This window comes from Rissa tridactyla, chromosome 2, assembly GCF_028500815.1.
Source record: "Rissa tridactyla isolate bRisTri1 chromosome 2, bRisTri1.patW.cur.20221130, whole genome shotgun sequence".
NCBI lineage: Eukaryota > Metazoa > Chordata > Aves > Charadriiformes > Laridae > Rissa > Rissa tridactyla.
The window spans coordinates 142,255,499-142,270,235 of NC_071467.1; the positions used below are offsets into that span (position 1 = coordinate 142,255,499).

Genomic DNA, 14,737 nt, shown 5'->3' on the forward strand with positions numbered 1-14,737 from the left:
TTCCCTGGAGTAGTCCTCTCATGAGCTGCTTTCAGGTATGGTTGTGTCACGTTGCAGTCCAGTCTTACTATAGCTTTGCTCAGATACCATTCTGCTAGTGGTCCTACTAGGAGGAGCCTTGCACTGTCTCCCCTCCACAGTTCCTCTGAGAGGTCATTTTGTAAAGAAGAGGGAAAAGACCACTTTCACCCTAACCTTACCAGTGCTGTCAGGGCTGTTTCAGAACAAGAGCGGTGGCCTTGGTGTCCTCCCTTTCCCCCCATTTTCCTACAAAACTTTGAAAAGGCAACTTTTATTTTGGAGTAGTTATGTCCTACCTTGTGATGTCATTGTGTGACACTGCTGGATCAGCCAACTCAACATGCTAAACATGTTGCCCGTGCTCTCTGTGATGAGAGTTACCTAACAAGCAACTGCGTTCAGCAGCTGAAAGTTTCTCATAATAACAATAAAGTAGGCACTCATCTAAAAGCAAATGCACGCACTTCACATGTTTAGTTATATACACAAACCAAAACCCAGATTCTTCAATCACACAAAGGATTCTGCAGCATTTTGTACCTTTCCATCACCTCTACATTTTAAAATATAAGCATGCAGATACTATGCAGACATAATATTTATATTCTTCAAGAAAGCCACTGCATGTTCATATTATCATGTCACAGCTCTCAGTGCTGTAGATTAATGTGTTTTCAGATGCAAAACCAGCTTTATTAGTCTAAATATTGGAGAGTTTCAGGCTTTAATGAAAGACTGTACAAAACCAAGAAAAACTCAACACACTTTTCAATAAACCAGTAGTTCATATTACCTTCAACAGCTGGGATCCCAAAAATAACTTGAAAGAATGATTTTCACTAAAGTTTGTTAATGAGATTAGTTTATAGTATATTATCTGTCAATCCCTATCCACCACCAATAGCTCTCAAGACTAGACAAGTGCCTGAAACGTATCATATATAATCTTCATGCAAATCAATAATGAAGATCCCACTAGTGCCCAGAACAAGAAGAAAAGTACAAACCCTTCTTTCATCATTTGAAATTAGAAGGTAACAGCACCAATTGCCATGCAGTTATTTCTGGAAATTAGCACATGGATAGCTTGAGTCAGCTGCAGAACATGCTGCATCTTGCCCCAAACTGGAGCATTAAACAAACATGGGTTGGGATGAGGGAGGGTGTTGAGAGCAAAAGGAGATAAGATGGTGCCCTCAGGCAGTCTGAGGGGAAGCCGGGACAGGATGGTACTGTTGAGATGCTGAAGAGGAGATCTGAATGCATTTAGGCAGAGGTCTGGAAATGCATGGAAGAACCGAGGGGTCTGTGTAGGGTGGCTCTACAGAAGTCAAAAGCTCAAGTTATTGCGGTGTAGAAAAGGCAAAAATTGTAAATTTCATTAATTCTATTGCACACCGAACAAATTTTACTTATTTTTTATGCAATATGGATATATTAGATGGTAGCACAGTCTTCAACAACTAATAATATAAAAGATGTTGGCAAATTGCTTGAATTATTATGTACATTATCATAACATCTGACTATTTTAGGAATATGCAGCATGTACTCCATCAGTCACTGAACAAAACAGTGACATCTGCTTCCATAGAAAAAGCTTACAGCCTATGTGCACAATAAGGGGTTAAAGATGATACAGACATGATATAGAAAGGTGAACAAAATAAAAAGAGTAAAATATTTGTCTGCATAACATGATCACTCTCCAAATGAAAAGATTCCCAGTCAAAGGAATGGGAAAATTTGAAGAAGGATTATAAAACAGAGCAATGATGTGGCTTTGAACAGACACAAGAGAATCGCCCCACAAAACCAGGAATCAGCATAGAGGTATAGAAAATTTAGCAAATGGCTAGTGTAACTATAATCATCACGTTATCAAAGTAAAATGAAAGATGACAGAATGGGGATAGTCCACAAAAGCCCTTCAGGTGAAGGCAAACAACTTACATTTGATGTGATGGCAAGAAACAAACCCCTGGAAGAACGCAAGGAGAGAAGTGACAGGGTCAAAACTAACTCAGAAAACAATTCCCTACTTAAAATACACGATACGATGCACTGTACTAATGCCTTTCACCTTCATACAGTATCCACAAGGCCTTTCATCTCTAACACTGTGACAGACATTATAGCCTTTTATGCTTCGGAAATTTGGTGGGCCAAATTATCCACTAAACATGCCATCAGAAACACAGAAAGACAGGGAGAAGCTGCCCTTGTACCCTGGCTGTAACAGTCGGCTCCCAGTGTGTTTGGAAGTCCAGAAGAAACCACGATGCGACAGCTGCTGCCTCTCTCAAGCTGCCATGGCCTCCTGAGCGCCCTGCTGTAAAATATTAAAGATCTACCCATTTGTTCATCTTTCAGCTAGACACCAAAGAAGCCTCTACTTCAACTGAAGGAGAAAAAGGACAAAATATGAGCTGATGCAACAAACATCTGGATCTGAAAATGTCTGAAATGGGCCCAGTCTGCCTTCTTTTTGTGTTGTTTTTTTTTCCATTAAGAGCTTCCAACCCCTTGACTAACAAGGCCAATGCTGGAACCTGGCAGTGATTCAGAGAAAGGAAACTTGGTTTGCCCTTTAACCTCGCATTTTATGTTTCTGAAGGTGAAGGATATGTAATACATATATCTCCTCCTATAAGAGGGGAAACAGGTGGCAGGAAAGGGTCCTGGAAGGTCCAGCCAGTCCACAGCCTCAGGGATCTGGAGGGCTCCTGTGGGCTGAATACAGGGGTTGTTAAAGCAGTTTCAGCAGCTCCCAGGCTCGCATGGATAGCGTGCAGCGTCAATGTCACTGGTCTTGCTTTGCTGTTTCATATAAACCCATCATTTAAAATCTTTAGGCTATTTTTTCCATGTGCCGTATTGCAAAAATATCACAGTGGAACAAAAGCGACAACACGCTTTTTGTCTAGTATTTTATCTAAAGAAAGTATTTTATCTAAAGAAAATGAGACTTGAATAGAATTTTACAGGACAAAGATAAGATATTTCTTTGGTAGGCAGATGTATTCATTAAATATTTAAGTTCTGTGACAACAGAAGGGCTATATCTTAGCCTCTACCATAACCTCATAACATTCATCATAACCACAAATATCACAACCTTTTACATCAAGAATAAAGCAAAAACTAAATGCAGTGTTTGCTAATTATATGTCATATTATTTCACAGTTCCAAACATCAACCATCTCATTCAAAATTGGAAACTGTATTTACTGCTCTACTATTGCCAAATAAAAGTTCCAGCTTAAACAAAAAACCAAAATACTGGTTATCAAACCCACCTTAAAGTCTAAGGAAAGATTCTTATAAACTCAGTCGGGACATCACACTTCTATGCTTTGGCAATGAACAGTAAAACTTCTATGGGCTTATTAGCAACACTGCTAAAAGCAACACTTTGATGTCGTAGGTGTATAAATATTTAACAAAGAGACAGCCGCTCTCACAGGAGCTTGAAGACTGAGTACAAGATGAAAAAAGGGTGGATACAGAAAGACACGGCTAGGACAAGGTAACAATGAGATTTTGAGAGCAGTTGCACCAGTTGCCCAATTGCTATTGATTTTTCCACGGACATCATCATAGAAGTGAGTTTGAAGAAGGACAATTGTAATGGCTTAAAAGGATTTTAGAAGGAGCTCCTCCTTTGAAATACTGCCACGATGCTTGCTAGAAATTTGTAACGAATGATAAAGTATTGTACAAGTGGGATGGGATCAGCTAAGTATTTTTGAAACATCCTACTTCTGATACTCATTTAGGAACCACGTATTGCACACACAAGTCTTTCATGACTCTCAATTTACATTTGAATTGCTTTAATACTGAGGCAGAATTTCTCACTGAATGTAGCACTAGCATGTGATCATACAGCAGCCGTTCTGTATCTTGAGGGATGAAGAAAAGGAAGGGAGACATACTGTACTACACCATACTGCTTAGGATATCTATCCAAATCAGTAAAAAATTACTCAGGTTTAACTATGAGAAGAAAATGCTATGCATTTCTTGCACAAAAAAAATCTATTATTTATATAACGAATAAAGATCAGCAATGGATCTAATAATTACTTACAGACATTATTTTACAATGTAACACTGTGTAATTCCACAGTTTAACCCTAAAAAACGTGAATACAATTGCACCTTAAAAAAAGCGTACTTCCTATTTGACAAAAGTAGTTTTTCATGTAAACTATAAGAACATTATTGAGGAATAGCCAAGTAAGCCAGGCTCAAAGAAGTACGACTCTACATAGCCCCTCATAATTAAATCTCAATATTATTAAAATAAAATACATTCTTGACTAAAATTAGTGTACGTTACATGCTTTCTACACCCTTGGAAAGACAAGTGATAATGAATTGCTTACACAAAAAGGATAAAGAAAAGAGAAATCTTGTTTTTCTTTGAAAAAATTGTTTTTCAAAAGCACCTGGCTTTTGATGAAAAGTATAAAATACTGTATTGCATTCTAAAAGCATCTTCTGTTTCAAGCACAGTTAGCTCAAAAGGTAACTATTTTATTTGCTTTGGATACTGCAGTTAAACGGCTAATTTTTAAAAGTTGAGTTTCTAAAATATTTACTGCAGAGTCTGTCCTGTATTATAAATCCCAATTTATTGCAAAAAAAATTTGCTTACTTTACCAAGAGGACAAAACTAAAAATGAAACATTCAAATGTGCATACCTACTTTATGTACGGCTGCCAGAGACATCTATAATTAAGATGTAGCAGACAAAGTTAGGCTAAAGCTAATTTTTGCATGGTTACATTAATGATTTAAGATTTGCCAAATTTTAATTGATGGGCAAAAATTGCTCTTGCTGGATGCCTACATCTGGAGGAACACTTCTGCATAAGTTTTAAGCAACAAATACACTAGCAATGCTTGGGAAGTGAGTTATGGAAAAGTGGTGCTGGAGGGGCTTGTTTGGTTTTGGTATTTTTTTTATCTTTTATTTTTTCACACACTGAAATATTCTGTATGTGCCAAAAGTTTTTAAGTCATCATCAGGAAATGATGAAAGCATCTCTGACACTTTAAACCCATGTGAAAGGAGTCTGACATTATCAAATACAGTGTTACATTTTACATATCAAAGTACAGATAAAAAAATAATTGATGATCAATATAACATTCTCTGTGTTTTAAATATCAAGGTTGAAAAGTGGCAATAAAGTTGGGACTTGACTTGAATAAAACATAGTGTAGGGTAGTGAGACAATTAGTTATTTCCTCATTTATATGTTTGTTTTTTATGTTATTTTATATGTTTGAGAATCTAGCAATTTATGTTACAATCTTTTTATGCTGGCATATGTATCCACAAGTAGAAGGCTTAAAGTTATTGCTCAACTCAGTAATTTGAGACTTTGGCTTACTGACTCAGGCACAAAGACTTTCATCCAGGTGGAGTATTTTCTTTCAGACACACTTCTTTCACAACTCCAGGTTGTGGAGAAAAAAGGATTTTAAGGGTGGCTTTGGTTTTCTTTGCATTGATACACTTACAAGGATGCAACAAGGGCAGCTGCAACAGAGGCTAGAAGCAGTTAACACTTTAAGGAAAAAATCTGCATAGATGTAGCTACAGTAATTGCTACATTAATTTTGATGGTGTTGTCTACAGTACTTGAATTCATCATCTACATGAAATGTGGCGAATCCACTGTGGGGTAGGTACATACACACATGGCAGGAGAGACTGTGCAGACCAATCAAAGCTACACTGTGATAGTTAAGATGAAGACAGCGTTCCTGCAGATACTCGGGGAAAAAAATCCAGCAGCACAAGTTAAAAGGAGCATCTGGTTTGGTGTATCCTTTCTTTTTTTTTTTTATCCTTAAGGAGCAGCAATTCAGTAAGACACAACAAAAGTGTTATCGCTCCATAATTATGCACTGCCATATCCAATAGTCTCACCTGTAATTGCAGATCATTTCATATTCATTCCAGGGCACCACATCTTTAGAAAATTATTTTTAAATTAACAACAACCCCCTCAAAGTTCTCTGAAGTCCAGATAACTCTTTGGAGTTGTTCCCAATGCAACTGTCTGTTAAGGTCTTAATAATCTGATTTAATTTGCTGTAGCTTAGTTACTGAAACAACACAGATATTCTTCTTAATGTTTTTTTAGTCTCCAGTCATAAAATACAGCAGAAGTCTTTTAGGGCTAGGTCTTTACTCCTCAAGTTAAGTAGACTAACCAAATCTAAAATAATATAAAATATCCGTACCTAGTGTGATACTGACACTATCACCCTAAGACCTCCTCTACGCAAATCAGACGGTGAAGAAGCACAAAAAGAAATGTTTGACATTTTATTAGATTAAGTCAAGCTAAAGACAGACGTGCTTGATAGTTCTGGCATTTTAATCTCAAGCGCACTGCTTGTTTTAGTATAAAAAGCTCACTATAGACTGTTCCACTGACTAAAGTAACTCAATACACACTTGATACAGTGCATAAAACACTGTCAATACATGTCTATAAACTTGACTTCTCTACCACAGGTCAATGCTGACAGCACCACTTTTTCATCAAACAAAAGTGAACAAATATCACCCAGCCCCTATATAAAGAAGTGCCAGCAGCTGATGACTCACAGGACAGTCAGCATCAGGGATAAGCTAAAGAATATGAACCAGAGACTGGAAATGTCCTTAACTGGTTAAGAGCAATGTCTCTCATGTTGGGCAGTATGCGAACACCGTTCAGGTAGCGTAATGCTTCTCTGACTGGTTTCTCCTTACCCTCACACACTGCTATGACATGAAGCTATAGAAAACCCTATGGGGGAGCTTGACTGATCAGTCAATCTACATAGGGTGCAATGTGCCTCGACCCTGTCCATGACTGAGTCCAGGATGTATTTTTGAAGTATGTTTGCTCAGCTTAACACAATTTAAAACCCATGCTAAGATTCAGGTAAACAAGTCTGAAATAGCACTGCAGCCTAAAGCCAATCCTCTGGCCAGACAAAAGCTTTAACGTAACTTCATTTTCAGTGGTGTTAAACTGAAACAATTGAAAAACAAAACTTTTTGGCTGCCAAGGCATATCCATAGAAAGCAAAAATAAGGATGGCGACAACACAGGGCTGCTCACAAGCACGCTCCACGGTAAAATCTGAAAATCTCTTATACATTTAGAAACCTTAGCATGTTTTTGAGGCAGAAGTCTGTCAGTTTGAGAAGGCTTTTTCACAGGAAAACATATCAGTTGATAGGGTCATGCTGTTGCTGGATCTTTTAAGTATGCAAGAGGCCTACAAGGTGGACCTTAAAAAGTAAGGATAGCTAGTACACAAGGCCAGCCAGCTACAATCAGACTGTACATAGTAAGCATCGTTCCACCACTTTCTAAAAGCATACAGTTGCATTTAGAAATGATGAATATCTGAAGTCAGTGCATTTCAACACAAAAACTACTGGTTTTATAAACAGCAATGTATTTTTAATAAAGTAAAAACCAAAAGGTGAGCAATCAGAATCTAGATTTTTCAATGTAGTATCTTCCAAAATATCATGCTGTATTTCAAATCGTTAGAGGAAAGCAACAATCACAGTATCCTACCACTGACTTCTGACTCCTAACTACACTACTAGGAGGACCAGTGCTCTACCTGTAGACTGACGAGAGTCCACAGGTTGCACATTCCGAATAAACGAAGCAACACTTACTGTAATTTCTCTATTATTATCCAAACAACTGAAAGCACTGAAAAGAATGTTATACACCATTTCAAGGAAGATGCAATGTACGCAGAGCTCCCTGTTTTCACGCAAGCAAACTATGCTTTGAAGAGTGAGAGACTACATCTCTGCTTGGTGCATTATAATTATTTAGTAAATATCTATGGGATGAAACTTTGTAAAATACACTCTACTTATATTAAATAACTATCCTTTTCTACACTATTTAAGTGGGAGGTGAGGAAAGCACATTCAACTGTCAGGGAAAGATGAGGAACCACGTTCACAAACGTACCGGACTAGAAACACACACGCACATACTTTTATTGTTTCCTGGAAGCATTCTTACATGCTGGTTTTGTTCTCCATAAAGCTAAAAGACAATGTGACCCCACTGATCTTTCAAAGAGATCTTGATTTTTTTCAGATGAATGAACAAAACAATTTCCTTTTAACAAAGAGGTAATTTAACTGGTCAGCACTCCTTCAAAGCAACACATTCATTTAAGGCCTAAACACTGAAGCCGGGAGATCATTGCGTGTCTAAAATGAGATGGATTCCCACAGCAAAATACATAAAATGAGAGAGATTCACACAGCAAAATATGTTTTGTACACAACATTTCACAACATTTCTGAGACAACTTTAGGAACTATTTAACTCTTTCTAGTCCAAGAGGTACGCATCCTGCTTGCCATGGAGCTACGTTCACAGAATCTCAAGAGTCGTCATTGCTAAGAATGAGACATTCAGGTAATGGCAGTGGCAAGGATCATCACTTGCACCTTGTGTATGCCAGAAAATTAGCAGAACTGCAACTGCTGCACTTCTCCTAAAATATTTAGTATACCTACTGGCAAAATTCTGACTTTGGCAGGGAAATGGCAAAAGATATATTGAATGTAACATTAATTTACACAAACATATAACTTGAAGAAATATTTTTAGCTTTTGCCAGAACACCTCTGCTGAAATATTGGGCTGTTCTTCCCACTGTGTACAAACTGTTTAATCATTTACATAAAGGATGTGGGTAACAAAATTTAATTATAATATGTCACTTACAGTTTGTATTTATGAAGATTATTCTTGACTGTAGTATAATTGCAGTGAAACACAATCTTGTTGCGTGATAATGATTTTTGGATTCAAGATAAGTAGCAAGTCAAAGAAAACAGGGAGAGGGAGAGAGAGAGAGAGGGAGAATAAAGCTTATTAAAAAAATCCAGAAGAACCTGAACTTGAATAATAGAATCACAGAATGATTTGGGTTGGAAGGGACCTTTAAAGATCATCACATCCAACCCTCCTACCATGGGCAGGGTCACCTTTCAGTAGATCAGGTTGCTCAAAGTCCCATCCAACCTGACCTTGAACACTTCCAATGGAGGGGCATCCACAGCTTCTCTGGGCAACCTCTTCCAGTGTCTCACCACCCTCATTGTAAAAAATGTCCAATGCAAATCTACCCTCTTTCAGTTTAAAACTGCTGCTCCTTGTCTTGTCACTACAGGCCTTGGTAAAAAGTCTCTCCCTGTCTTTCTTGTAAAGCCCTCTTTAAACATGGAAAGGTTGCAACAAGGTCTCCTTGAAGCCTTCTCTTCTCAAGGCTGAACAACCTCAACTCTCTCAGCCTTTCTTCATAGAAGAGGTCTTCCAGCCCTCTGACCATTTTCATGGCCCTCCTCTGGACCTGCTCTAACAGGTTGATGTCTGTCTTGTACTGGGGTCCACAGAGCTGGACACAGTACTCCAGATGGAGTACTCAGAGGAGAGGAGAGGGGCAGAATCACCTCCCTCAACCTTCTGGCCCCACATTCTCCCATTAGTTCTTCTATCAGTTCTCCTATTAACGTAATCAACATACCTAGTGATACACAATACAATGACTACCGTTGTTTGCAGAATACTGTTACTGACCTTTCCTATCTAAGGCAAGGAATGGAGTGAAGAGAAATGCAAGTTACCAGAGTCCCTTATTTTACAGAATTCGACCCATTTGGCATTAAAATTGCATGAAATGGAACAGAGTATACAGGCTTAACGTGACTAAGATTTTCAAGAACCGTTCTAAAAAAAGTATTCTGTTTTACCCAAGTAATAAAATCTTTATGACTTTAATTGAGAAGATCTTCAGCTATTTACTTGAAGCTTCTGACAGAAGTAACTGTACAGACACTGGGATCATAAAATAGCTAACGGTGCTTGATGGTTAGTGGAACTTTCTCCGCGATTACATCCAGGTGTCATGCTGAAGATAGACAGTAACAGCAGTTATGCCATTTCTCCTATGCTCTCATTATTTCTGCTGGCAACCAGATAAGATAGTGGAAAAAGAGCAGCAGGAGTACCAAGTCTGGCTGGATTGCCACGAGCAAGAAAAATGCAGGAAATGAGGGAAAACAGTTTGCAGTAGTCAGTGGGTAGAAAGTGAAAATGGAAAGGAGAAAGGAGACTACAAAACCTTCATCATCCATGGGCCACTGTCATGCAAGCTAAATAAGGCAAAACTAATAGATGTTCATATAAACTAAAGGACATACTAATAAAGGGTCTACACAATTAGGTGAACTGCGGTTGTCCTGAACAAACATTCCTTATTCTGGCATTTTTTATTTCTATGAAATGACTGAGGCTGTTTAAGGCTCTTACAACAATTTTTCTTCTGTTAAAACTGCCTCAAGTAATATGTACCTATGCTACTTGTCAACACAATGCTCCAGTCAGGACAATGAAGCTTCCTTCAGAAACAAAGAGAAGCATAAACAAACGATTAATATTACTACCCTTCCTGACATCCAAGCTTAAGAAAAACATATCTTACAGTGTACTTTAAAATTAGTATTTATATTAAAAATCTGAGCCATACGTAAAGAAAGCAGATATGCTATGACAGAAATAGAATAATTTTTAATTTCACTTTTTCCTATGTTCTTTTCACAACTAATATTGCTGAGAAGTTTGAGAGTATCAGCCACGGAGTTTTCTGCTCACTCCTGCCTGGCATACACTTCATCTCACATGACCAAAGAATGTTAGTGAGCACAGACCTACTTGATTTTCTTAATTGTTCTTTTAAAAATCCTCTTACATTTATCTGTTACGGTCTTTCTTAAACAGCAAAACTTTGATATGAAATCCATTCTTTATATTCTAAACCACAGTATTCAAGTCACCAGATTCTTACATCTTGTGTCTGATGGAACATTTCACTAGTGCATCCACTGTTTCAATTTCTTATTACGGCTGAAAACAAGAAACTCTCTGTTCATGCAGAAATGTGTCATAACAATAAAAGAGCATCTGTGCTCCAACAAATCCAATGGCATTTGTAGTGATTAAGGCTAACTAGTTTGCAGTAGGTTTTCATTTTAAATTATTGCAATACCATTGCAGAAAGCCAGGAATGGTTTTGTTTCATTAGTTTAGCACATAGGCTACCTCATGCCACTCTACACTAACCCACCTATATAACCAAATTATTCTGACAGTCTTCTAAAAATTTCCTTCATCCCCAATGCAGTAATTTAACAGCAACTTCCGTGAGTCTGGATTAAACAACATCAAGACATGTCTTTGGACATCATCCTACCATTGTGCTAAAAGCTAAGACAGGACAGACAAGAAGGCTGTTCAAAGGTATCCGGGACAAGATACAATCTCAGACAAATTCAATGATCTGAAACTATTATATCAAAGAAATGCCTGACCTAGGTAAATGGCTACCTGATACAGCAAAAGACAAAGATGTAGAGCAATAGTTTCTGGATGAAAACTACTGCTTCAATTAATGAAAGAATCCATGATTTTTCACAGAAGAAAGAGAGCAAGCTTTCGGGTACTGAGAAATGACGGATCCTTGATGACAGTAAGGACTCTTATCCCTGTGCTTTACAAGATCAATGTAAGTAATAAAAAAGGATAAGGATGGTGCTGAATTTCTGGCACAGTTTCGGCTAACTTCTCCAGGGTAAGTTTGTGGATGTAACACCAGAATGAGTTTAAAAGATGTTGAAGACCTGCAGGATTTGCATTCCTCACTTTTATTTACCTTCTTTTGCATGCTACAGAGAAACTGTTTTCCTGGATTGCAACCTCATAAATTGATATTATCCTTCCTGCTCGCAGTCAGTCATAGATATTACAGAAAGAGTTGTAAAAAGCTTATACAGACAATGAACAATCTGCTAATGGAAGAAATTTCTTTAGTTCAAAAACTAAGTGACTGACGTTCTGAAATCAAAATTCTTCATCATTCATATCTACTCATAAGTGTTCTAATTGCTTGCATCCACAGTGACCAATACTCCAAAAATTACAACAGATTCTTGGAGCCAGTGTGTTCTTGAGATAATGGGTTCAATCGATATTCAATTTGGAAACCTGAAAAATTACCTGGCTTCTACAGCAGACTAAGAAAGTAAAAACTTTAATGAGCTTTTTGTAGCTACATTACTAAGCTAAAAAAAGAGGAATTACAAAAACATTAGACAAGCCTTTAAAAAATGTAAAAGCAAAATCCACAGTTGTTTTTTTTTCAGCTCTGTTGATTTGGAAGGGTTATAGTATAAATTAAAAATGACTGTAGGTCTGATAAAGACTGGTAAGAGTCCTTTGCTGTTTTGGAAGTTATTTCGACTGGGAAAAAAAAAAAAGCATCACTTCTCAAAAATAAAGGCGAACTTTACTTAGGAATAAATATCCAAAATTCTAAATGGGAAAAAAACTAGTTTATTCCTACCTTGAAAGAATTCTATGCCTAACAGCAATTCTATTTCAAGACATTAGCTTAAAACTAGATGATTTTCAAGATGATTTTCATTATATATACTCAACTGTTATTAATGACAACTAGATCACTTCTTCAATTCTAACAATCTCATTTACCACTTCTACTGTTTATATGTAAACGTTTTATTGATTAATATACTTTATTGTGTGCTTTCATGAAACAGCATTATATCTGGTTTGCAGCAAAATTTCCACTGGTTTTACATTTCACAAATGTCTTTTATAAGTTTGCTGTTACTAATATACGCATTTTTCTTTCCCATTTTGTTTCCAAAGATTATAAACATAGTTACAATAATGGCCATACTGGACCAGATACTTTTCATCTAATACATTGTCCAGAGAGTTGTCAGCAGAGTATACCAATGAGAAGTACAAAAACTGGGAAAGCGTGAACTGATGCTTTTCCATAATACTCTCTCAGTCTTCAGCAATTTACCACTTGATTAATTCTTGAGCCAGATGTGATGCTTTTATATTAATAACCTTTAGTGCATTTTTCTTACATTAGTTTGCTCTCTATGGAGAATTTGAACAGCCACAGCATCCCGAAATTTCACAGCTTAATTATTCATTGTGAAGAAACATCTCTTTTTAACCTGCCACTTGTTAAATTTCATTTTCACTATCTATGAGAACTGAGAGATAGACAGCAATAAAACTTTTCCTATTTAATTTCTCCATTCCTCTTGTGGTTTTAGAGATTTCTATCGTATCACCTTTTACAGGTGATCACCCTTTTGTCATACCAATCTTTTGCTCTTCTACAAATTGATTAACCCTAATTCTTAAGGAATGGATTCTTTGCAACTTTTAGGATCCTTTCTGCTTTTTCTGATCTATTTCCAATGCCACTAACACCATTTTGAGTTAAGAGATGAGCTGTGTACAACATGCAAAATGCATGGATTTACATGGTGGTGGCGCGGTCTCTATTCTTTCAACACCTTATTTACTTTTTGGACTGGTACTAAGGACTATGCTGATTTTCTTCAGGGTTTTTAATATAACTTCAAGATCTTGTTCCTGAGTGGTAATAATTAAGTGGATGATATTCTATATTAATTTAGGACCCTTTTATTTTTCCCCAACCATGTGAATCTTCCACCTTTAATTATACTGAGTTTCATACACTATTTACCATTGTGTTTCATAAAATTCTTTTGCAGTTGACACTGTGTTTGTAGTATTGTCTAGAGACTATCATCTCACTAATCTTTTCGGGATCATTTATCCTGACATTAACAGCAGAGGTCCTAGCACTCATCTATCTGGGATTCTTATCAGTAACCTTCAATCACTGTGAAAACCATCTCTTTATTCCTACCCGTTTCCTGTCTTTTAACCAGCAACTTCTGCATGCAATGGACCCTACATCTTTCCCAAAGCTGTTTGGACTCTTTAAGACTTTTAAGCAAGGGATCACGTGAAATATCCTTTGAAAATCCAAGGACATTATATCAAATGCATTTTCCCTGCTAACCTTTTCACAGAATTTCAGTAAGTTTGTGAGACCAGACTTTCCCTTACAATGGTATGTTGACTGTTCCTCGGGACATCACATTTATCCACGTGCCTGCTAATTTGGTCCACTATTACGTCACTTCTGCTAATATTCCAGGAACAGGCACCAGGCTTACATATCTGCTGTTCCACAAGCCTGTCCTGGAATCTTTTAGAAAATGCATCATGTTAACTCACCTCCAGTAATCCGGCACCAAGTTAGTTCTTAAGAGAGAGGTTAAACATGACAACACGCAGGGTTTTTGCACAATTTTAATTATCAAAAAGTGTACTAAAGAAAACCATACTTGCACTGAGAAAAATAACCTGAAACAGGGCCTCCACAGCTTTTCTACAAGATTCATACAGATTGACAGTTCTGAGATCAGCCCTACAAAATTAGACCCTGGCTCTCACCACCAAGTAAGTACATCTCACTTTGGCAAATGATACGCGATAAAAGGATGGTGTCTATGCTAATCATCTTTTACCTTGTTTGATTCAGCCAGAATGCAGGAAATTTGTAAAGCACATCTACAGTATTTTTTACATTAAGATGGAGCAGTGATATTCTGTCTTTTAAGAATGTTGAATTATTTTAGACTTCCCTCCCTAAGAGGTGCTGAATTATCAAGGAAAGATTGTATCCAGATGCTATAAAAGAGAGAGGAAAGTATAAGCAGTCTTCGTTTTCTC

The 14,737-nt window shown here is 37.2% G+C and overlaps 1 protein-coding gene across 12 annotated transcripts in view; it reads right to left on the bottom strand.

Moving 5' to 3' along the window:
* Positions 1–14,737, bottom strand: part of ANKIB1 (ankyrin repeat and IBR domain containing 1) — a 103,506-nt gene that overhangs the window by 71,597 nt on the left and 17,172 nt on the right. The window lies entirely within an intron of this gene.